The 25,094-nt window shown below is 44.6% G+C and overlaps 1 protein-coding gene across 4 annotated transcripts in view; it reads left to right on the top strand.

Moving 5' to 3' along the window:
- The first annotated feature begins 4,831 nt into the window (after nucleotides 1-4,831).
- Nucleotides 4,832-25,094, top strand: part of Pla2g7 (phospholipase A2, group VII (platelet-activating factor acetylhydrolase, plasma)) — a 44,209-nt gene continuing 23,946 nt past the window's right edge. The window contains exons 1-2 of one of the 4 annotated variants that reach the window (XM_006524366.4): nucleotides 5,349-5,624; nucleotides 22,073-22,141. The gene's annotated coding sequence lies outside the window, so the exon portion shown is untranslated. Of the gene's footprint in view, nucleotides 5,009-5,288; nucleotides 5,625-22,072; nucleotides 22,142-25,094 lie in introns of those variants that run through there. The other 3 variants (XM_006524365.4, NM_013737.5, XM_006524367.4) reach the window with 3 other exon arrangements.

Below are 25,094 nucleotides of genomic sequence, written 5' to 3' on the forward strand. Positions count from 1 at the left end.
ACCCAGGAGGGGTCCAAATGAAAGGTCAACTTGATGTGGCAAACTCTGGGAAACTGATTTCAACAAGATGCAGTCTGCCAGGGAAGGATAAAAATGCATGCTAATTTTTTTTAAAGATTTATTTTATTAATATATGTAAGTACACTGTAGCTGTCTTCAGACACTCCAGAAGAGGGAGTCAGATCTCATTATGGATGGTTGTGAGCCACCATGTGGTTGCTGGAATTTGAACTCTGGACCTTCGGAAGAGCAGTCGGGTGCTCTTACCCACTGAGCCATCTCACCAGCCCCTGCATGCTAATTTTTATAGATATCTTTTCTGGATGGATAGACGCATTTCTCACATGGACTGAACCTGCTAAAACGCTTCTCCGGGAGCTGACCCCCTGGCTAGGTTTCCTCCTAGCAGTGGGGTCTGACAAAGACCTGGCTTTCATAGTCAAAACTCTCAATTAATAGCTAAAGCTCCAGACATAGATTCAAAATGTGGGGATTATGAAACCAAGGCTTCATGGAAGAGCCCTTAAAAAAATTCTGGCCTTTGGGAAACAGAAAAAACCTGGGGAGTCAGGCTCTATGCCACAGAGAGGGACCCTGAGGCTAGATTTACTATAAGTTGTCGTAAACACACCCAGGTCCAGAGTCCAAGAAGCTAAGGATCTCCAACCCTATATTCCATTCCTGACAAGTTCTGCCTACAGCCTAGTTAATTCCATCCAGAAATCGGCCAGGATTACTGTTTATGCTTAGATACCTGCTACCCACCCCCATCCCCTGTGGTAGAGAGAAATAGGAAGTAACCAGGCCCTAGACCATCAGCCCACTGACTGACAAAACTCATTGTGATTGGGAGCAGTCAAAATTAAGATTAGAGTTCTTACAAGGGGCTGAAACTTGCCTAATATCCAAAGCCTTTGACCTATATACTTCTTATTCTGATGCCTGCTATTCTGCCTTACCGGGTAATTCATCTGAATAATACTAATATCACTGAGCCCCTGAGTTTACTTGTTGGGCATCTACTAATGGTTTGACTAAATGTGCCTCCTCTGATGCTTTCCAAACCAAGTAGACAGGCTGATGAGAACCTAAAAGTATCAAAACAAGTTAGAGTCCCTTGCAGGATTGGTCCTACAAAATTAGAGAGGCTTAGACTTGCTTCTCATGAGATAAAAGAAACTATGTCTAGCTTTGGGGGAAAATGTTGTTTCCATGCTGATTGATCAGGAGTAATTTAGAAAGACAAAGACATTAACCAGATAATTAATACCAGTTTCTGTTCTCTTGTTACTCCAGGCTAACTACTCTGCTATCAGTGTTGGCTGGGCCTTTAATTCCCATTTTGAATGAATTACCGGTAGAGCCCTGTATCTTAAACTATGGGCCAATTGTGTATCTGTTCACTCAAATTAATGGTCCTTAGAAACAACTACAGCTCTTTAAAGCAGCATGAGTCCATGATTTGACTCAGTCACTAAGACTCTACCGGGCTCCAGATCTTAGTACAACTGAGGCCAGGATGGAAGCTACTGTTCAGGTCTTGAAAACACCGTGCAGACAGTACCACCTGCTGAAATGAAAACGAAGACAGAATAATCCATCTAAGTCCATAACTCTGGGAAAGTCTCTAAATGTACTAACCTTACTTTTGACTTCAGTAGTTCTGCCTCTGGCTAACTATTTTTCCTAGCTGAAGTATGTCAACCCAGGCTATGTATGGGTTTTGTGCTTAAAAGCTTACCCTGAGAAAGGCTCAGGGCTTCCCTGGAATCCTGAACATCCAGTGTAGCTGACGGCCAGCTATTAAGAACTTTCTGTTGGCTTAAACCCATGTCCCAGCAATCTTCTGTGGACCTCACAATAGGCTTATGAAAGAATATCCACTTCTGATTTTTATTTTTCTATTTTGATTAGATCTGGGGAAAATGAGTATATTACATCATTTGTGCATCCTGTCAACTGCTGTGATTTAATATGTGTAGTTGCTCTGTTGTGGCTAGTGGACACTGGCTCTTCTTCATCTCCATCCCAGGTTCTAAACAGAGGTGACCTTCCTCTCTGTTCTCATCCCTGCACTGGAGATGCCACTAGGAAAGGCACATCACCACATGGCCAAACTCCATCGCTATGAAGGGACTTTAACTATCACCGGATCACTGTGGGACTCAGAAAGCGTCCCACATATCCAGAAAGATTCCATATTACTTTCAGGTTCTCACCCTCTTCGTTTGCTCCCATTTGAGCTACAGTCATATCTAAACCTTGTTAGTGTCTTTGAATTTGGGTTTTGTTTAAACTCCACAAATGTTATTTTGTGATACTGACGGCTGAACCTAGGACCGTTGATCCCAAAGCTGGGAGGAGAAAGACCAAGAGCCTAAATCGTCAAGGCCAAACTCATTAAAGTAAGCAATTCATTAACACAAGATGATGATGATGAATAATGTACAGGTGCTGCCTCCTCCTAAGGTGGGGTTCCAGAAGTCAGCCTTAGAAGTGACGAAGACAGGGCTTTTAAAGCTCAGAGTTTTTCCAAATATGGGATTTGGTAAGCAAAACAGGCTAGGTTACAGGACCAGAATATAAGCACAACAAGTTAGTCTCTCCTGAAACAAAGACATAGTCGCAAGGTGGACATAACAAGGGAGTCATTGTTCGGTGAACCCCCGCTCACCACTCTCACCCGCTCTACCTCCCTGTCCCCCACAAGCCAGGAAGCCCTGTCTGCATACCTTCCCTAGTCTCCTCCTTCATGGAGAAAACTGGCTACCACATCATCACCCCTTGTCTCCGTTTCTGGCAACCCACACAATAGTCACCACCCAGGGGTACGGTGTTTTGGCCATGTATGGGCTCCTAGCTGGCACGTCCTCACTCCTTACCTAAGCTCTATGAAACCCCTTCGCTTTAACCCAGCTTTTCAACTCCACTGAACTCCTCCTGTGACATCTGAGAACCAGCCTGGGAGCTGTCTCTCAATAAACCTGCCCTTATAGTCTTGATTCACCTTGAACTGGCATACTGAGTTGGCGGAGAAACCTATTAGTCATATTAACAGGCACTCATAACAAGGTTGCCGTAGGTGGTCATATAACCTTTTGAAACATAGGTAGGATTGCAAGATGGCTACAGACAACTTTTTGAAACAAAGGCATGGTTCATTGCTGGAGCAGGCATTACGGAACCATCTGTAGTTAAAGTTACGCTAGACCTGATGGGGGTGGGTTGGGGTGGAGAGCATTTCCACAATGCTCTGATTAAGCAAACTTTATTTAGACTGGCCAGTCAGTTGCCTCTCCCAAAATCGGAATTTCAGAGAGCAGATCCTTATCAGCTTTTGAGACCGCTATTATGGGGATAATTAGCTATTAGTGCCTAGACGAAGAGCAGCGGACTCAGGGCTCAAGGGTTTCTGTGGGGTAAAGTGTGATAAAAAACAGGTGGCAGGATATTGGGCTGCAAAAAAGAAGGCAATAAAAAGAAGTGGAAGAATAAATCATGTGAAAGAAGAGTCATCAGAGTATCTGGGAAGGCATATTTTCATAAGGCAAGAGGGCAGTCATAAACCAGGCGTGGTGACACACACTTTTAATCCCAGCACTCGGGAGGCAGAGGCAGGAGGATTTCTGAGTTTGAGGCCAGCCTGGTCTACAGAATAAGTTCCAGGACAGCCAGGGCTACACAGAGAAACCCTGTCTCGAAAAACCAAAACCAAAAGAAACAAACAAACAAAACCCAAAGAAGGCAGTCATAGTCACAGGTTCGGGAGTTTAGCAAGGCAAAAGAATGAACAAACATCATGGGATTGCAAGTTCAATGTAGACAGAAAAACATGGTTTGCAAGATACACTGGTCCTAGGGAACAGACACTTCTTGTAGGGAATGGAGACTTAATAACAATGTATAACAATGTGGCTCCTGTTTCCTTTTCACTGTTCCCGGTGGGGCACAGCCCAGTCTTTGAGAAGCAGAGGTTTAATCATAAACAGGAATGATCCTGGATTGTCTTTACTAAAATGGAGGCTGGCTGGTTCTTTAAGACCTCATGTGTACTAGGCAAGTGCCCTACCACTGATCAGTATTTTCAGGCCTCTATAAATATCCTATATTTACTTCTCAGTTATTGTGTTCGTCCGAAGAGGCTCTAGTAGACCTGAACATGGCAAACCTAGCTTTGTTAGGCCAGAGCCCTTCTCCTCTATCCCCTCTGCCTTGCTAAACTGTTAGATTACATTTCTAAAGCTAGACACCAAGGTCTCCTTCTTACTCTCCCTTGATCCTGCAGAAAATTATTGTTTTAAACTCATAAAGACTAAGTGAGAACTTAACCTAATCCAAAATAATCAAAAGTATAATACTGTAATACAACAGATAAATTTCAACCTAATTTCCCTAAAGTTTCTAAACAGCTTTAGATGAATGATCGGAAGATGGGTTTGAGGAGAAAACCTTTTTGCCGGGGAGATACAACACACATGTTAATGCACCCCAGAAAGGGAACCCAGACTGATCCATAGAACAATTTCCCCAGTGTCTAGCTTGGTGAACCAGTGAGTTCGTCAGGATTGGGGTTCCTAACAGAAGTATGGATGAAGGGGTACTCATAGGAGCAACTGCGTCACTCCCACACAGCACCACAGCTCCGTGGGTGCGAGCGATGACTCATTAAAGCCGCAATCCTGGAGCTCTCTGCACTTTTGTATACATCCTGGCAATCCAAATCTCTCCTTTGTTCTTCAGTCCTTAGAATCTCCAACCCCCCACCCCGCCCCCACCCCCGCCCCGCCCCCCGTTGTTTACACTTTTTATACCGCTGAGAAAGAGCCCTCAAGAATCTTCCAAATTTCTGCTCCTATAGAGAACCTTTCACATCTCCACCTCCACCCCCACGCCCTTGGAGAGGATGTTTGTATTTGCATGGAAATGTTTTTACAGCAATCATTAATAGCCTAGTCAGACTGAGCTATGAGACGGACTCTTCAATCACTCTGTTCCTCATAATCGCAAAGTAAGAAAGCTGGGTAGGGGCAGGCCTTCTAGTCTGGAACGTAATCTCCTCAAGAGGTGAAGCGGGATTCTGGGTACAAAGTAGCAAAATACGAGCTGCGCGGAACCTTTTAGATTCTCGACTAGTGTTCAGTGATTCCGTGAACTTTGCGGATATGGAGAACAGAACGGGGCTAGAAAGATAGGCTTGGGGATGGGCACAGCTCGTCGCGAGCCTGATGAGAATCGGGTGTCAGACTAGGAAACTAAGAGCCCATCATCACCCTCCCCGCCCCCCAGGCACAGTCAGGATCCACGCATGGGCGCTCGAAGAGGTCCAAGTGGTGGCTGTCCCTGGAGCTAGTGTTGTGTGAGCCTGAGTCGCAGCAGCTTGGAGCTGTCAGGAGGCTGGGCCACACGCTCCTCCCCTGTCCCTCTTGCACAGCAACCGGAGGAGGGGAGGGTCGAGCCTAAAGGTAGATTTTACGAGGAGGCTGTATGCTCAACCCACCTCTGAGTTATTCTATCCCCGGGGGTAAAAAGACTGTCTGGAAGCCTGCCGTGCTAGGATCTGACTCGCTCTGGTGGCATTGCTGCGCTCAGGGTTCTGGGTATCCGGGAGTCAGTGCAGTGACCAGGTAAGAAGCCCAAGGGCAGGGAAGGGCTTGTGATGGTGTCAGTGGGCTACTGCGGGGACGTGGGAGCGTGGTCCTCAAGGTGGGTGGGCTGGAACCACAACGTTCAAGTGTTTGGCTCAGGACTCACCTCGGAGCTCCCCAGAAACTGGCTCCAGAATTGTTGCGTGGAGGGGAGGGGTTGCTTCTGAGAAAGCCACCCTAAGAATTCAGAATTGAGGGGGCGGAAGCTGAACCCAGTGCAGCAGGGAAATGTGGTGTTCTTAGATCTCATCCTGGGACGTCCTTACAAGGAATATCCCAGATCTTCCCAGGTCTAAGAAGTTTGAAAACTGAATTATAAAAATAAAGCAATGCTGCTCTTTCTTGGGGCATCCGGCTGCTGGCCAGATGAAATGACCTTTAAGGCTGGATTTTTACAAAGCAAAGTAAGCTAAATAAATTAATTAATTAAAATTAAAATTAAAAAAAAATAAAAAAAGAACATGGTCCTCGATTGGGGCTTCCATTCTATCCCATGGGAATCACTTCAGGGTCGTGGGAAGGAAAAGAGGAAGGAAGGAAGGAAGGAAGGAAGGAAGGAAGGAAGGAAGGAAGGAAGGAAGGGAGGGAGGGAGGGAGGCAGGCAGGCTCTTACTCGCATGGTGTTGTCACCTCTAAAAGGCACGCAATCTGATTTGGGTGGATTACATTTGACCCAAATAAGATTGCTGAGTTGGGAGGCGCGCGCGTGTGTGTGTGTGTGTGTGTGTGTGTGTGTGTGTGTGTGTGTGTTCCCTGAAGCAAGAGGGCTGGTAAGCAAATTTTGAAGTCACATTGACCTGGGTCAAAACAAAGAGAAGGTCTGGAGGGTACTGGAGAACTGTCAGCACCCAGGCAGGTTTTTCTTACTGAAGGGACCCTAGTAACCTTATAGAAGAGATGGCTTACTGATGGAGAGTCCTGAGAATGGCAGCTTCATCTCCTTGCCATGGGGAGTTGGAGTTGTTTCCCTTCCTCAGGCATTTGTACACAGAACCTGTCCCTCACTGATACCATCCTTGTACTGATATCATGGGTTGGCATTCCAGGCTGGCGCTGACCCCAGTCACCCTGAAGCTGAAGGCTCAACATTCTGAGCCTCTGAGAGCTTCCGAGGAGGGACTTTAAAGAGCCTCAGGTACTCACTAAGCAATTGAGGATTCCCCTGTGAGGTGTGAAGGGCTGGTCCAGGATTCCCTCACAGCCAGGGAGTGTCTGCTCATGAGTCATAAAGAACACCTAGGGAATCTAACTAACCGCCCCTCCCCCACTCTGTTTGTAAACAAACAACTCAGCATCTCTTTGAGATGGCCTCAGCATACTGCCTTAAGCAAAGGGCCAGTGGGGTACTTAGAATGGGGGTCCTTGGGAAGGACTCCTTCAAGGGGGACCTTCCTGTTCTTATTTCTTTGTTCTTCTGAGGAATTTGCTGTACAGCTGAGAAGGACCTTGGGCTGCCTTTATCTCCTGGATTGTGGGATCCCAGGTCTGAGGCACTCACCCTAGCTGCTCTATGAGGAACCAGGGATGAACCCTGCAGTGCTAGCCAACAGCCTACAAACTAAGGTTACAGAGGGCTGTGAGCTGTCCTGTGGGTGCTGGGAATTGAACCTAAGTCCTCTAGACGAGTATCCAGTGCTCTTAATCATAGTGCCATCTCTTAAGCAGCCCCCACCCTCAGCTCTATACCTTAAGCTTGCCAGTTTTTCATGATTCATGATTACAAGCTGAGCCTGACTGACCCACTGACCCTAAAAAGTACAGAGCCATTTCTATCAAGTAAAGCCTAGATGAGGAAGTATTGGATAAAAAGAAATTGAATGAGAGAACATTTGGTTCTAAATTATGTTGCTCCAGAATTTTGAGGAAGCTCTGTTGTCTGCTGGCATGGAAAGGAGGAGGAAGGTTCCTACTTCTTTTTTTCTTTTTTTTTTTTTTGTTTTTGTTTTTGTTTTTTCGAGACAGAGTTTCTCTGTTTAGCCCTGGCTGTCCTGGAGCTCACTTTGTAGACCAGGCTGGCCTCGAACTCAGAAATCTGCCTGCCTCTGCCTCCCGAGTGCTGGGATTAAAGACGTGTGCCACCATGCCCAGCCTGGTTCCTACTTCTTTTTCTCAATCAAGTGTCAGCTACCTATGGCTTGCAATCCCCACTACTGTGATAAATTTTATGAAAAAAATATAACATAATACAATATATAATTATAACATATATATTGCTATATTAATTATATGCTATATATGATATTATGTAAATATATTTATTATAATTATATAATACACATAACACAATATAGAATGTATAGCATGATAATATATTATATATTAATATGACATATTATTAATAATATATTATGTTATATATAAACAAGTATGCAATATAATATATAATAGAATAATTATATTAAATATAATTAAATATATATCAATATAATAATAACTAGTAAATACAAATATATTATATATTATTATATTATATATCAGACATCATTATCATATATCTTTTATTATAGTTATCTATCATATTCTGTATATTATGTATTATATTCTATATTATATAGTGACTTATAGTAACAGAACAGACTCACATAAACTTGTAGAGCTTTTGTTTTTAAGTGAACTTAGTAGCTGAGAAGGAAAGAAGCTACTATAAGAATATTCACTGAATTAATTTGTAGCTGGTTCCTAGCAAAAGCTGTGTTCATTCCTTCATTCATCGTGTCAAAACCTTTATTGCCAGATGTGGTGGTTGGTGGTTCAAGCCTATATCTGCCGTGCTGGGGAGACTGAAAATGGGGGATCTCCCATGTTCAAGGCCAGAGTGGACTATCTAGTGAGTTTAAGGCCAATTTGAATTATACAAAAAGGTCATGTCTCAATAAAAATAACTGAGGACTGGGGTATAGCTCAGTGGCAGAGAACTTGAGTAGTATGTGCAAAGAAAGCCTGGTTTGACCCTGAACTCTAAAACAGATAATAGGTAGATAGTATATAGAGAGAGACAGACAGACAGACAGGTGGATAGATGCTGCTGTGTAGCAGGGCATGAATGGGGAACAGTAAGTTAGATATACTTTCTAATGTCAAAGAATTCTGCAGTCAAGAGATAAGGAAAACAAAAACAAAAACAAAAACAAAAAGGACTGGTCAGGATGAGTCAGACAGTAATAAAAGTTTTGAAGACAAGACAAAAGCTAGGGTGTAGTGCTGTGGAAACGAGAGCAGGAGCCCAACTTCTTAGGCTCACCCCTCCATCTTTAGATTTATTCATTTATTTCTGCTGTGTATAAATACGTGTCTGCATGCATGTCTGTGCATCTTGTGTGTGCCTGCTACTCTTGAAGGTTCCCTGGAACCAGACTTAATGATGGGTGTGAGCTACTGAGTGGGTGCTGGAAATTGAACTCTGATCCTCTACAAAAAGGATGAGGACTCCTAACTGTGTAGCCATCTCTTCAGCCCTTTGGATTGAGTTTTGAGATGTTTTTCTGAAGAAAAAAATTTAGTTCCTGAGATGGGACCAGTGAAACATAAAAACATGATTTAAAACACAGGGGAGCCTGGTTTCTGGGTGTGTGTGGGGATCAAGTGCACTGTGCAGAAGGACCGGAAGGCCAGAGTGTCTGAAGTGGGTAAGGCAGAGGAGGGCTGGGTGCAATAAGGAGGGAGAAAGGAGGCAGGGATCTGGTCACCCAGAGTCTCATTGGCCAAATCAAACAATGTGGATTTCATTCCAAATAGGATAGCCAGACGCTGAATGTATTCTACGCAGAGATGTGGTAGCACAGGCTTCTAATTAGTGAGACATCGCTCTGGGTGCAGTGTGGAGAGTGCATGTGATGGAGGGAGCAGGAGAGGATGCAGCTCTGGACTGGCTATGCTAGTCTCCTCTAGAGTGTGTAAGTGACAGACAGGCACAGGGTAGTTTTTTTGAAGGAAGAGTGAAAAGTTACTTAATGTTTCTCTGTCTCAAGTTTCCCACCTACAAAATGGATCTACCATGGCTACCTCTGGGCTTCTGTAAAATAAAAAACAAAAAAAAAAGCAAGCTGATGATTGAGCTTTTAAAATGTATTATGAATGTTCTTCTGAGAATATGTAAGATCTTACTACTAATATTATTTACTAGTACTGTGTCATTTTAATTCTGTGTGCTTGGTTTTGATCTAATAAAACCCCAGTGTCTTTTTCATTCTGTTCAATGAATTTAATTTTGACACTAAAATATTCTTAGAGTGAGGGGAGGGCTCAGTTGGTAAAGAACTTGCCTTGTGGGGGTGAGAACTTGAGTTCAAGCCTCAGAATGCAAATGAAATATCTGGGCATGGTGGCCCCTTACTTATAACCCCAGTATTGGAAAGGCAGATCTGTGAGCTCTTTGGTTAGCTGATCAGGCCTGTGTGGTGAGTTCCAGGTCCCAGTGAGAACACTGTCTGAAAAATAAAAAGATAAAACTACCACCCCCACCACAACAGGGGGTCAGCACTCTAGAAACAATACCAGAAGTTGGCTTCTGGCCCCTACCTAAATATGCAAAAGTGTATGTATACATTTGTAAACACAGGCTCACCTGTGCACACTTGTGCGCACACCGCCCACAAACACAACACAACACAACACATTTTACCCTCTTTAGAACATCGGAAACTACTAGGAGAACCACAACAAAATGTAATGATAGGAAGGTTAAAACAAGAGCAAATTTAACCTTAAGAGCTGATCCACGCTCAAGTCAAAAACAAAAATGTAATATTTGAAACTAGGACTTGGAAAGAAATGTTGGAAAGCTTTTCAGAGGACAGGCTGGTCTTTGTCCTGGATAGGGCTCTTGCAGATTCCAAGAGCACACAGTTCTGTTGAATGGAATCTCCATGGGGCAGCAGAATTCCCGGGGAGGGCCCTGACAAGCACTGAATAACTTTCCCTTAGTGAAGGATTATGCCCCCCTAGGAGGCTCCGCAACTTCTCTGGTTGATTGCTGACTAAGTTAGAGATGAGGGCTTTGAAGTTGTTTACAGGACCTTCCCATGACCAGACAACTCACTGCCTCATGAAGCAACCCCACTTCTCCTTCCTCATTTTACTTTGAAGTGCAATTTACAAGAATGAGATCTAGTTCAGTCAAGAAGAGGGGCCCCTTCCTTATTTGCATTTCGTGCTATGGACATTTCAGCTCTCATGACAGCCTGTGGGTTACAGCTAGATGCCAGATGCTATCAATGTCTGTTTGATTCTGAACTAGCCAGTCTGCTGATTAAAACTGATGACTAGATGTGACAATGGTCCTGGAACATAGCCACCATATTTCCATATCATTAAAGAAAAGTCTACAGTCTCTCCTTTGTTCATAAGTCTTCTGTTTATTTGTGTGTGTGTGTGTGTGTGTGTGTGTAGTATATGTGTCATGCACATGCCTATGTAGAAGACAGAAGTCAATGCTGACTGTGTTCGGCTGTCACACCTACCTTATTTTTTGGGAACCAGGGTCTCTCATTCAACTCTCAGCTCCCTTACATAGCTAGATTGGCCAGCTGGGCCATCTCCAAAGCCCACCCACATCCACCTTCCAGCGCTCAGACATCACATCCTGTTCTGGATTTGGGTCCTCACACTTGTGCTGCATAAACTTTACCTTTGAGCCATCACCTCACTCCTAAGGGCTACAGACCTGTTTGGGTAGCCTCACATGATATATCGATGTGCTGACTCACATGAAATATTCCTTTTCCAAAATCAATGACTATTACAGGCAAATTAGTCCTCTAGTTTTTTCTTGAAAACAATCAAAAGATGTAGTGACATTTGGCTCTCATTCCACACAGGAGCAATCTCCTGGACTGGAATGGTAGTGGTCCGTTTTCCTCCTGCAAGTTACCCATGGATTTCTAATTTTGACTTCATGGGGTAAGGGCTGTCCAGTCTAGCTTGCCTCATGTAGTGCAACATTGCCCATTGGTAGAGCACAGCCCTGTGCTTTGTTAGCTATTGAAAGGCTCCATTAATAGATGCCTGTAGTCTGGGTCCAGCTAGCAAACGGTTAAGACCTTCTGCACAGAACTGTATCTGTCATGAAGCACCTTGGTTTTCCATCGTCCTTTTGCAGCTTCTCTGTTGGCTTGCTGTCCTGACCCTGCATCATTCAGATTGCTCTTAGGATATTGTATCTTTGCACAAACTTCATTGGTTAACATACTTAAAGTGTCCCCAGTGTAGTGTGACCTGATCCAGCAAGTACAGGGTACAATTTAAGGTGGCTTTCCTCCCTCTAAGATATTATTATAATGCAGCCTGGGATGTCTTTAGGTTATACTGGATTGGTTTACTTCTGCCAACTCCTTATATTTTTGTCTCATTTTTAGGGCTTATTTTCCAGTTAGATTGTTCTTGAGTCCTTAGCAGAACTAAGCAGTATACAGTAGCTTTCAGCTGACAATGATTCTTTCTTTCCCTTGGGATATTTGACAATGTACAAGCACATACCTGGCTGCTACAGTGGGGTAGGCTTTTGGCATCTAGTTGGTAGAGGTCAGAGGTGCTGCTACAAGCATCTTATGAGGCCAGGCTACCCCTGCACTCATGAGTGCTGGGTATGATAAGCTTAAGAAGTCCCGTTTCAGAGTCAGGGCCTAACTTCAGGTGTTGGCTTAGCTGTTTCCTATCTCTGTGACATTGGGCATGTCATTTAACCCCATCCCAACACCACTCCCCCAACCCCCAACATGGCTGTGTTTTCTTTTATCCACTGAGCTCTGCAGACAAGATGAGGTCATTTGTATAAAATACCTAGAGGCTGCTGCATAGTACTGTCAATTTCCATTCCTGCCAACTGTCATAAAGATGTTCTCACCATTTTCTTCCTTTCTCTGGGCACTTAGCCTCACATCTAAGCCATCAGAAAGCTGTATCTCTAAGTCCCGAGAGTTATCACTTATTTTTTTTTTAACCTCATCCGGCAGGTATGCATCAGTGCATTTGAGTATTTTAAGGCTCTGTTAAGAGATCTCAGAACTGCCTTCCCTTTATGACCTCCATTAGTAGCCCTACTGCTCCCAGACCCGTGGCCAGGAATTAATTATTAAGTGGATAATTCTCCAAATGAACAATTCATGAGTTGCAAGCTATGAACCATTCTGGGCTGCATAAAGAAATACCACGATATCCTCCCGCTCTACTCCATGGCCGCCTGCTGAGAATACGAACCGCCTCTCCTTCAGTGTGTCCACACAGTGTATGCTATCCACCCGTTAATCACTTACTAGCTTTCTTCTTGGTCAACTGTCATGTGTTTAAGGAATTCTGATGCTACTTATGATAACCCCCAATGGGAACGAGACTATAAAGCATGGAAGGACAGACTAAAGTTGGTACTATATTGTTCTGTGATTTTCCTGTGGAGGTGTCAACAAAACCTGGACATTTGTATACTGAATGCAGGGTTCTTTTTTTTTTTAATTTATAATTTTATTTTCTGCATATGGGGTTTTTGCCTGCATGTATGTCTGTGCCCCATATGCATGCCTGGTGCCTTGAAATTTTGAAGATTGCACCAGGTCACTGAGGAATGGAGGTATAGACGGTCCTGAGCTCCCACATGGATGCTGAGAGTCACCCTGAGTCCTTTGGAAGTGCTCTTAACTGCTAAGCCATCTCTAACCCCTGAATGCAGGTTTTCCCACGAGTAGAACTGCATTTTAGTTTCCTGTTCTTAACCGTGCTTCTGTTCTGAAGTTGTGAAAGGATTACCCAAGAGTCATATGAACTGTCCCCAAAGCGTGCTTAGCCATTTCTGCAGAAGTTGCTTGATTTTTTACACCTCTGAGACAACGTGAGATTAAGTTCAGAGTATATGAGCTACCTCAATTGTCGTTTGGAGTTGAACAATGCTTAGTTTTGATAACAGCAAATGTTGAGTAGGAATTGTTTGATCGAAAAAAAAAAAAAAGGCCCACAAAGTGTTTGATAAAGGTGGGACAAGAAAGTCCAATCCCAGCCTCAATCTATCCTTGTTTTAGGATTACTAGAAGGAGACCACTTAGCAGTATACAACTCCAAGCCATTATAAAAGAACCAAACACAGGTTTTCCTTTTTCTTTGTCCATGTATCTGGACAATAGGGAGTGTCTCACTTCTTCCTGTTGTGTGTATGTGTACATAATGTGTGTGTGCAGGTGTGAGGTGTTGTGTTTTATAAAAAGAGAAGAGAAGAGCCAGGGATATGTTTGGTGGAAGTGCAGTATGGTGTGGGAGAAGAGGGTGCCTTTGTGGGTCCATGCTGAAGCATCCCTTCCCCCTGAGGTACTAGTCACAGTATAGTGTAGAGTAGAGTTTATTTAGGGCATGAGGAAGGGAGTTGAAGGAGTAGAGACAGAGGAAGACAGACAGATAGACACAGAAAGAGACAGAGACACGGAGACAGAGATACAGAGACAGAGAGAAAAAGAGAAGAGGAGAGTAGAACCCAGCCATGACCATGTGGAGAGAGGGGATGATGGTGAAAGAGGGGGAAGAGGGTAAGGGAGCAAGAACAAGAGGAGAAGAGAAGAGAGCAAGAGAGCAAGAGGAGAAGGCAAGCAGCCCCTTTTATAGTGAGTCAGGCACACCTGGCTGTTGCCAGGTAACTGTGTGGCAGAGTCTAGACTAAATGCCAGCATTAGAGACACCAGCACATCGGCATATAAGCAAGTAGAGAGCAGAGGACAAGCTCAGGTGCCATTCTGTAGGAACCATACATCTTGTGTTTCGAGACAGGCCTCACGTTAGCTTAGCGCTCATTGAGGTAGGCTCAGCTGGGTGCTTGTGGGTCCCTGAGCGTCTTCTTGTCTCTTCCCTCTGTGGTTTGGGATTACAAATGTGTGCCAGGGCACCCCCCCCCACCCCTTTACATAATTCCCAGAGATCAAACTCCAGTCCTTGTGCTTGTAAGACAAGTACCCCACTGGTCGAGTGGCCTCTGCAGCACTAGTTTTTCCTCATTGAGCAAGCATGCAGTTGTTTTAGGTTTCCTAACCTCAGAACCACTAATGTTTTGGGGTATCACTATCTAGTGGGGGCCAGTCTGTGTATTGAAGATATTTAAGAGCATGCTGGGCCTCTGCCCATTTTATGTTGGCGGAAACCCCCTAACAGGATGACCAAAGGCATCTCTTGATACTTGCAAGTGTCTTTGGGGAAACACAGAATGAACCTGGTGATAGCTCCATGAGCTGTTTACGTCATCACATCCAAAGGAGAAGACTTTCACCTTCCTTGACTGGTCAGCCCAGTATTGGATCAATTTTTGAGATATTTAAAATCATCTTATTAGGCCAAACTAAGTCTGGCTATTACCTGTTCATACATCAAGTCCGGCAACATTACAAGCTCCATATTAGTTTTCTGTGGCTGCCATAGCATTTTGCCATTTAGTGGTTCATTTCACATTCCGGTTGGATGTGAAATGTCCTCCATCTTTTGAAGCTTCTTCCCCAGTCCATGTTGCTATTTTGGAAGGCCTTGGGGGCATTTGGGGGTACAGCCTAGGCCTTGGGGGCATTTGGGGGCACAGCCTAGGCCTTGGGGGCATTTGGGGGTACAGCCTAGGCCTTGGGGGCATTTGGGGGCATAGCCTAGGCCTTGGGGCATTTGGGGGCACAGCCTAGGCCTTGGGGCATTTGGGGGTACAGCCTAGGCCTTGGGGCATTTGGGGGCACAGCCTAGACCTTGGAGATTTGGGGGTACAACCTAGGCCTTGGGGCATTTGGGGGCACAGCCTAGGCCTTGGGGCATTTGGGGGCAGAACCTAGGCCTTGGGGCATTTAGGGACAGAGCCTAGGCCTTGGGGCATTTGGGGGCACAGCCTAGGCCTTGAGGTATTTGGGGGCACAGCCTAGGCCTTGGGGTATTTGGGGGCACAGCTAGCTGGAAGGATTGGATCACAAGGGGTGGGTTTTGAAGCTTCCACCTTTTTGTCTCACATCTGACTTCCTGGTTCACCATCATAGAAGCAGCCGCTTCTTCCTCTTCTTCTGCCTCTTTCTTCTCCTCCTCTTCTCCTTCCTCCTCTTCTATTACATACACTGTTTTGTCTGAAATCAGAGATTAATCTCTTAATTCTCTGCTGCTATAACTTTCACTTAAAGATAAACATTCGCTAGTCATAAATGTTCGAATCCTCTTAAAATTAATTCTTGTGATCAAAGCAACATATTTTATTATAAAAATCATCCATAACTGGAAAAACACAGATGAGTTCATTATCCTGCTTCAGTTTTTAAAACAAAGTTGGAGGTCATTAAGAAACAGATTTATGGACTTGATGAAAGTGAGGGAGAGGGCGAGGGAGATAGAGATAGAGGTGGTAGAGAAGTGTGTGTGTGTATGATCAGAATACATGGAATCAAATTCTTAAAGAATTGATAAAATCATTATTTATAAAGGAAATGGGTTTTTGCTTGTTTGTTTTTGTTTTTGCTTGTTTGTTTTTGTTTTTGCTTGTTTATTTTTGTTTTTGCTTGTTTGTTTTTATTCATTTCTTGTTTTGGTTTGTTTTGGTTTTCAAATCAAGACTCCTTTATGTAGCCCTGGCTATCCTATAACTTCCTCTGTAGACCAGGCTGGCCTCGAACTCACAGAGGGCTCTGCCTCCTGAGTGCTGGGACCTTCCCGCTATAAAGGAATTGCTTTAATAGAGATTTAAGTGTGGGCATTAAGAGAAAGGTAGAGGAAGTCAGGGGTGAAGCAGGAACTTTCAAGACAGAGTGTTGCCTTTTCAAGAGAGAGCCTGGCCTTGTACTGCTTTCTCAATATTAACTTTTACATGACAGTTTTATAGTTTTCGATTGAAACTGGCCTATGACATTAATGACAGTTTCTAAGAACTATCTTTAAAATGTGTTAAATAAAATCCTGTTCATAGTGCGTCCTGGTTGTGGGTGCACATATGTTCCCATGTGTGCTGGCTTTTGTAGGATTGAACATACGTCTTACTGTTCTGAGATTCTTGTTTATTTGATTGGTTGAACTTTTGTTGATGCTTTTTAGATCAGAATCTTCCTCTATACTGCAAGCAAACCTTGAACTAAAGTCCTTCCTCCCCCAGCCTCTCCAGTGCTGGGCTTGTGGAAGTCCCCACACTCAGCTGAAATTATAGATTCAAAGTTCCCCTCCCATCTTTGAGATGTTACACTAATCCTACAAATGTAATTAAAAGGTCAGTGGAAGAAAGGAACACCTTAAGGCTTGAAAATTGACATTTTTGTTAGTGGGAGAAGTGGGGGGAGAAGAAGAAAAGGAATGGAGAAGGAGGGAAGGCAAGAGAGAAAGATAGGGAAGGGTGTGTGTTTATGTGTGTGTGTGTGGTGTGTGTATGTGTTAATGTTTGTGTGTGTGTGTGTGTATGGATTTGTGTTCGGGTTTGTGTGTGTGTGTGTGTGTGTGTGTGTGTACTCTTATCGACTGTGTAATAACAACAGCCCCCCAAATTGCTTATTTTAAATGTACTACATAAGCTTACTAGCATGGCTGACTTTATTTTGCAAACTTTCCTGTTTCGAAGTCACAGGAGACGCTGTGCCTTGGCTTTGATTTACCAGTTGCTGCCATGTGCCTAGTTTCATCTTTCTCAGAGAACAGGTTGCAAAATGAAAACAGACCTTTTTGTAGTCTCTAGTTCTAAGACAATGTCTAAAGTGACCACCTGACTTAAGTTTCTACTTCTGAAGTGCAAACTTATTTTTAGCCAATTCTTATCGGCAGGCTGAGCTTGAAGAGACTTTGAACATTACAGTCTCCTAGGAAGGGTTCTACTGTGATCCCCTTTTTTAAAAAGCCTCGGGGGCTGTGGCTGTCTCCCACACAGTTTAGTGACCCTTAGAAGCAAGCAGCCTAGGGAAGTAAGGACATCTGGATGTTTGTATCAGTGCTTTGTTCAGAAAAGCAGGAAGTTCTGTTTCATCTGTGCAACCTGGAAAATTGGGGTCAAGCTTATTTAAAATGTGTAATCTTTTCAAAAGGATTGCGCAGCTCCTTAGGGTAAAGTCCCTTGAACAAGAAAACAGCTGTCAGACAAAACAAGACAGACAAATGAATCAGAAGCCAGAGGAATGTGTTGTCTCCCCAAGCCCCCAACTGCCCCCCTAGGTACATAGAATATCATGATATTTTAAAACATAAAGCTTACTAGCCTCGAGCAGGCGAGTAGACCAGAAAAGATGTCTTTATGATAGCGGAGCTGAAACCCAAAGCCGTGCAGATACACAGCCAAGTACCTTCCCACAGAGCTGTAGCCTCCGCTTGATTTAAGTGTGCTGAAGCAGCAGAAATCAATGCAAAGTAAAAGCACGGACTGAGACTAGCTTGGAAGGGCTGGAGAGGCCCTGGCGAAGCTGCAGTTAATGACAGACAGCTCAAGATCCCCGGACATCCGGCACAGGGCTGATGAGAGAGGAGTGATGATACAGGAAGTCTGCTACCGGAGAAGACTGGGAGGGAGGGTCACATGAGAACTATGGCTCTGATATCTCCTGTTCCTTAGAGGATAATGTTTTCATTTGCAAGGGATGGGGAGTCACGTGGAAAGAAGGGTGTGAGCATTGTTAGACAGGAAGAACTAAGCTAGTGAGTCTGGAAGGCTGCCTTGAGCTCCCTATGATATAGACTGAGTCTGGAGCAAGGTGTACCCAGAGGAGAGGCTGAGAAGGCTACCCCTCTTTCTATTCTCTATTCCGTATCCCCTAAGGCCCGTGCGTGTGCACATACTGATGGACTAAAGGCACGGACACGATTCTGCGGGGCAGAAGTCATTCCTGTGTTAGCTCAGCAGATACGTGTGCTACACCCGGTGGTTGAAAAGGCCTTGCTACCAAGTGCGCTCAAAACAAGTCCAACAGTTTCTTGCCGTTTTTTTGTTTCCTTCCATCGTGTTTAGCGTTCCTGTAGAAGCCAGCACTATAATTAGTACTCAGAGCATCACAGGTCGAGGGTGCTGAGTTCGTGAGATGGGTGATATGCACCATCTTGAAGAGACGCTCACACCACGCGAGAAGAATCGGTAGAGGACACGCTCCACTGTGCACTGTGGGCAGTAAGGCAGGGGCTCTGACTAGAGAAACTAGGAAAAGGATCTTGAAGGAAAAGCACCAACCTCACTGACTGGGAAGTATGTTGGAAGTAAATGTGAAATGCACATGTTACACGGTGGATGCTTCATTGATGAAGTCATACATCTTTGTGAACCTAAAACCCAAACCAAAACAGAGTCTTCCTCAGAACGTCAGCTAAAACCGTATTCGTGCTTAGCAAAAGGGCTTACGGTTTACCTTTCCTTCCCCTGCTCCGAGTTTGTAAAGGAGGGGGGTAGGAGGGGGAGGGGGAGGGGGAGAGGGATGTAGCACAGGCTGCTCGTGAGAACTTAACCTTGAACTTCCAATCTTCCTGAATTTACCTCCCAGATGTTGGAATGACAAGTATGTGCCGCTATGCCTGCATGTTATTGGTTGTCTTTGTCAGTTTATGTAAGATATCATTCTGTAGTGTAGGCTAGTTTGGAACTCACTAAATAGTCTTGAACTTGTTTTTTTTTTTTTTTTTTTTTTTTTTTTTGAGACAGGGTTTCTCTGTATAGCCCTGGCTGTCCTGGAACTCACTTTGTAGACCAGGCTGGCCTTGAACTCAGAAATCCACCTGCCTCTGCCTCCCGAGTGCTGGGATTAAAGGCGTGCGCCACCACGCCCGGCATAGTCTTGAACTTGTGGCAGGCTTCCTGCCTCAGCCTCCTGAGTGCTGGCCATGGTAAGCGTGTGTACAGCTTGTTATTTTCCTGATAGTTTTCAACCCTTTTCTTTTCCCACTGTGTATTTTCATCTCCTTTCCCATGACAGCTTGGTACCCTTGCCTATCTTGGTCTTGGTTTTGTTCCTGATATTGCCTGCTGTGTTTCAGATGGGGACAGTTTTACTTCCCAGGGACACTCTTCTTTGTTTGTTACCACTTGCCAACAGGCAGGGAATACAAAGTACAATTTAAAAGAAAAAGAAAGCCAGCCATTATCCTATCCCTTAAAGGAGATTGCTGAAGACAATCTGGGATTCTGTTTATGTGGCTTGTTTCCTCCTTATTTATGTAGAAACTATATATTTTAAGTAGAAACAAGATCGTGCCACATTAGTAGTATTTTTAACATTTGAACCAGAGTTGTAGGCTTATTTCTCTGGCTCTAAAGCCTGCCACTCATGTGACCCAGGCAGAAGGCATCAGTGCCTGTGACCTTGTGATGTAAGAAACAGAGACTACGTGACTTGTGAGGGCTGGCAGTGCTGTGCACAGTGGGTATTGAGTAGAGGAGAGTCATTTATATCTCATATTACATTTTTAAACTTTCATAACCACTCAAATTTGTGATTTCAGAAGTCTAAATGGAAGGCAAAATACTTCCTTGCAGGTGGAGCTCCGCTCTAATAGGAAAACATAACAAACAGGAACCAGCAGGTCGGGATACCAGAAAGCCGAGTGTGTCTCTACTCAGGACGCCTGTGCTGTGTTAACCAGAGCACTTGTTTACCTTTGCAGAAGCAGGTGACAGGCTTCATCAAGTCTCTTCCTGATCTGTAGGGCTCTTGTTGAAGTTTTGTATTGTTTTTAAATCGTGTGTGTGTGTGTGTGTGTGTGTGTGTGTGTGTGTGTGTGTGTGAGTTCATTTATAGGTGTGCTTATGTGGACATGGGTGTGTGGAGATCAGAGGGCAATCTTGGGTGTGGCTCCTCACCTTCCATTTGGGTTGAGAAGGGGCCTCTTGTTCACCTCTGCCTTTCTTTACTAGGCTGGCTGGCCTTTCAGGGACGTCCATGTCTGCCCCAATTAGGTTGTAAGAGGGCTGAGGTTACACTCACAGTATCAAGTCCAGCTTGTGGGGATTTGAACTCAGACCCCCACACTTGCACAGCAGGATTTTACCCACTGAGTCATCTTCTGAGGCCCTTCTTAGGGGTGTGTGTCTGTGACAACTGTAATCCTAGCACTCAGAAGGCAAAGTCAGGAGTCCAAGGTTATCTTTTGTCACACAGTAGACTTCCGCGCCAGCCTAGGCTACATGAGACTCTTTCTTATCCCCTCTTCACCCCCCGCCTTCAAAAGGGGCAAAAGTGGGCTGGTGAGATGGCTCAGTGGGTAAGAGCACCCGACTGCTCTTCCGAAGGTCCGGAGTTCAAATCCCAGCAACCATATGGTGGCTCACAACCATCTGTAACAAGATCTGACGCCCTTTTATGGAGTGTTTGAAGACAGCTACAGTGTACTTACATATAATAAATAAATAAATCTTTTAAAGAAAGGGGGGGCAAAAGTAAAAACTGTGTCAAGGCATTCTCATTTCTTTAGCCCTTTGACACAAGAGCACAGGCCAGTTTCAGAAAGAAGCTGAGGTTTAGCCCCAACAGGATTTCGGGGCTGCCTCACCATCACCTCTGTGTGTCCCCAACAGGGAATCTTGTGCTTTGTAACAGAACAGCTGTCCCTTGTTCCTTTCAACTGTAACAAGAGCAGCAGCATGCCAAGAACAGACCTGCCTGCTCTGCAGTCTTGTCCCTTCCTCCAGCGGCATGCTTTCCGAAGTGTACCTTCGCCACTCCCACACACGCACTAAAGCTGCAGCAGGGGTGTCAAGGGAGCGTCTGAGCCCCCCAAGAACAGTGTGGAGAGTAGACAGCTACCCCTTCACTCCTGTCTGAAGAGCGGCAGCCAGGGTCGCTGGGGCAGTCAGAGTGGATTACTGGGTAGGATCTGATTGATGGGACATTAAATTCCTCTTTGCCATTCACAACCCTGCAAACCTAGAACTCGGGAGACTAAGGAGCAATACAAGGCCAGTCACTGTGGCACAGTCTCAAAAAATATCTCTTAAATTTCTTTCCCCACTGGCAGGAGATTCTTTCCTTTGGAGAAAATTTCTGGTGGCTTTAGTGTAATAACTTCAAGTGTCTAGGCTAAGATTAGTGTGTGTGTGTGTGTGTGTGTGTGTGTGTGTGTGTGTACATGCTTGTAGGTGTTTGTACACATGTATGTGGAAGTCAGAAGTAGACCTTAGGTGTTTACTACTACCGTTGCCAACATTTTCCCCCTTGAGACAGCTTTCCACAAGCCCAGCATTCACTGTTCGGCTAGGCTGACTGGTCAGCCAGCGCTAGGAATCCACTTCCTGTCTTGGCTCCATCTCTCCAGTGCGACAGTTACAGGGTCCGTTTTACTTCTAAATACGATGAAAACACTCTGGGTAGGAAAGTGTTTAGCAGGCTTACACACCCCAGTCCACAGTCCATCAGGGGAAGCCAAGGTAGGACCTTAAGACAGACCTGAAGCGGAAGCCATGGAGTGGGGGCTTGTTTCTCATGGCTACTGGCTTGTTTCTCATGGCTACTGGCTTGTTTCTCATGGCTTCTGCTTTCTTACATATCCTCTTCCAGGGTGCCACAACTCACAATAGACTGAATCCCGCCCTCACCCAAGATATCATTAATCCAAGCACACTCCAGGTCAGTGTTTGGAGGCATTTTCTCGGTTAAGAGTCCCTCTTCCCAGCTGTGTCTAGGTTTGTGTCACCTTAATAACAAAAACCAACCAAACAAAAAACAACCAACACAATCACCAGGCTTTTAGGCAGGGACTTTGGCTCCAAACTCACCACCTCATGCTTGCAGGTGGGCACTTCACCTGCTGACTGAACATCCCCAGCCTTGATACAGAGGTATTCGTGCAAACTGAGGGAAGGCATCTTCCCACAGTGGCAACATTGTTACCAATTCAGTTTATCCACGGTGCTATTATTGCCAGTTGGAAAATTTCCCGCCTCCAAAGGAGGTAAATGAACACCTGAGGAAATGTACATAGAATAATATGAGTGAGCTAGCCATGCTTGATTGAGAGGATTTGTGCTTTGAGGAAAAAATTAGAGGTCGGTTGGGATAGGGGAAGGAGGAAACTCCATAATAAACAAATGATACTACTGTCCATTTGCAACAGTTTCCAAACACTGGGCCCGTGGGTTGCCGGAGTCAGAAGACAAGGCAGCCTCAGGACAGAGGGCCCAGGAAGGGCTCCCAAGAACCTCTGTGGCTTTGTGTCTTTCTTCTCCTCCACTCCAATGTGAGCAGCTAAGGCCCTGGAGAACAGAACACCCCCACCCGGCCTGAGGACCTGAGAATTAAAGAGCAGCACTTGCTATCATCTCTAATAATGCTTCTTTTGGTTGTTGGTGGGAGTGTAATGAAGATGGAGGTACTGTGTAAGGCTAACCTTTGCCTAGAGTAGCTTTTCTTCTCACAACCTCCCCACCCCCACCCCCACCCCCACAGATCTTAGTATGATCTATTTTCCTTTTTCCTCCCTTTTCCTGACTAGGAGAAGAAACCAGTTGAATAGACAAATATATCCTTCTGTAAGATACTTCAGTGACAATTTCCCAGCTGATGGGAATCTACATGTTTTTTGGTTTTGGTTGGCCAGATCCAATCTTACTACAACCCGTGTCTTCTGGAGTCTTTCTGAATTCCTTTTGCTCTCTGAATTAGTTCCATGTCATTTAAGGTTTTTTAAATATCTCTGAGTGGTTTCCTTCCTATATCGTATCTGCTCGTCTTGCTTATGAGTCCCATATATAAGCTGTTTTAGGTCAATGATAATATCAGGTTCTTCAGGATTCCCATTTGCTCCCATCATGGAGGGACTCTATAGGACATACTTGACATTTGCCCTTGAATTAAATAGCTGGGATCTGATATTAAAATAAAGCCATTCAATGCTCCAAAGAGGCAATAACATTTTGGAAGTGTCCACACTTTCATGCAACCAAAGCAACAAAAATAAAATGTATTTCTTATTCGTGTGAGGCTGTGCACATTGGAGAGGCTTTTTTCTGCCTAGCGACTAGGGATCTAGACTTCTTAGGTTGGAGACCCACTGCCGTCACCTGACTTTTGAGTTTTGTATTGGGAAAGGGAAGGGAGGGAGAAGACCGTCTCAAGTGTCTGGAGCCACTTCTTTTGAGATTTCTGTCAATCAAGAATTAGTGTCAAGACTGCATTCCAGCCATGAAAGGGAGCAGACTGTGTGGGGTGCCTAGGGGCATCCAGGAGTGATGGTTATCCATGATACATATTTATACTATCCCTATCGGTTAGTTATCTAGTTAATTAGCTGTCTAGTTAGTGCCTCCTTGGGTCACTCATATAGATTGTGAGATTTATTTCAGTGTGTGTTAGAAACCAGTATCCAAGACAGCTAGGATTCATAATTTGTTTAAGCAGGCATTTATTTAGTGCTGACTGTATACCAGGTACTACCTTTGGAAGACAGTATGTGGGAGAGAGTTAGAGTTTTCACATTTTTAGGACCGAATTTCTACAGCACGAAAGTAAACTAATAAACCACAGACTATATCAATTGGTAACAAATACTGGACAAGTGTACATGGGGGTCTTGGACCTGCAATGGTGTGGGGAAACAGCTTAGAGTCCCAATGTAAATGGAGAAATCAAGAACAACTCATTGTAGAGATGACATTGGGGCAAAAACCTGAGAGTCATTTCTGGTGTCAAGGCAAAGAGCCTTGCTGTGGGAGGGAGTATGTGCAGACCTCAGAGGCGGGGTGGGGTGAGGTTGGGGGGTGGGAAGGTCAGGATACCAGGTTATGTTTGCCAGGTGGTAGGGAGACAGCAGTTACACAATTAGAGAGGACAGAGGTAAGGTTTCAAGCCCATTGAGCACAGACCAGGGACAGCCTAGTATGCTACTTTGCCCTATGACAGCGGATGAGATTTGGGGTCTAAGGAGTAATACTACCATCTGAAATTATATTGGACTTAGACTTTGGTGCTAGGACAACACCAGAGATAGTTATTGTCAAAATTCAAATGAGAGGCAATGGTGGCTTGGGCCATTTCTATCAACGCCTCTCCAAGTCAAAGGGTGATATTTTGTTTCTATTTGTTTATTTAAAAATGTTTGAGACAAAGTCTCATGGCGTCCAGGCTGGTGTTGAACTAGCCGAGGATGCCCTTGAACTTCTCCTGCTTCTAACTCCCATATACCAGGCTCACTGGCATGTGCCAGCAAGTCTAATTTGTGGAGTGATTGGGATTGAACCCAGGCCTTCAGGAATGCTAACCAAGCACTCTGCTAAGTGAACTGTGTCCCTTGCATGGAGAGACTCATACTGAAGCAGGGAAAGTCCATGCACAAACACGAGTACCTTTTGTTAAGAAGATGCTTGCATAAGACTCTTAACAGCAATGCCACTTCCTCCTATCTCAGTTCTGATACCCTGTTGTCTCATCAATCCATTGACATAACAACTATTTCTCCAGGACCAGATGCCTTCAGAGGCCAACCATTTAGACCTGTGCTCTGCTTTTCAGAAACTTAACAGAGACACACAGGCAACACCCAGTAGCACCACTTAAGGAAGAGGAAATGTTACAGAAACATTAT

This window comes from Mus musculus, chromosome 17 (genome assembly GCF_000001635.26).
Source record: "Mus musculus strain C57BL/6J chromosome 17, GRCm38.p6 C57BL/6J".
Lineage (NCBI taxonomy): Eukaryota > Metazoa > Chordata > Mammalia > Rodentia > Muridae > Mus > Mus musculus.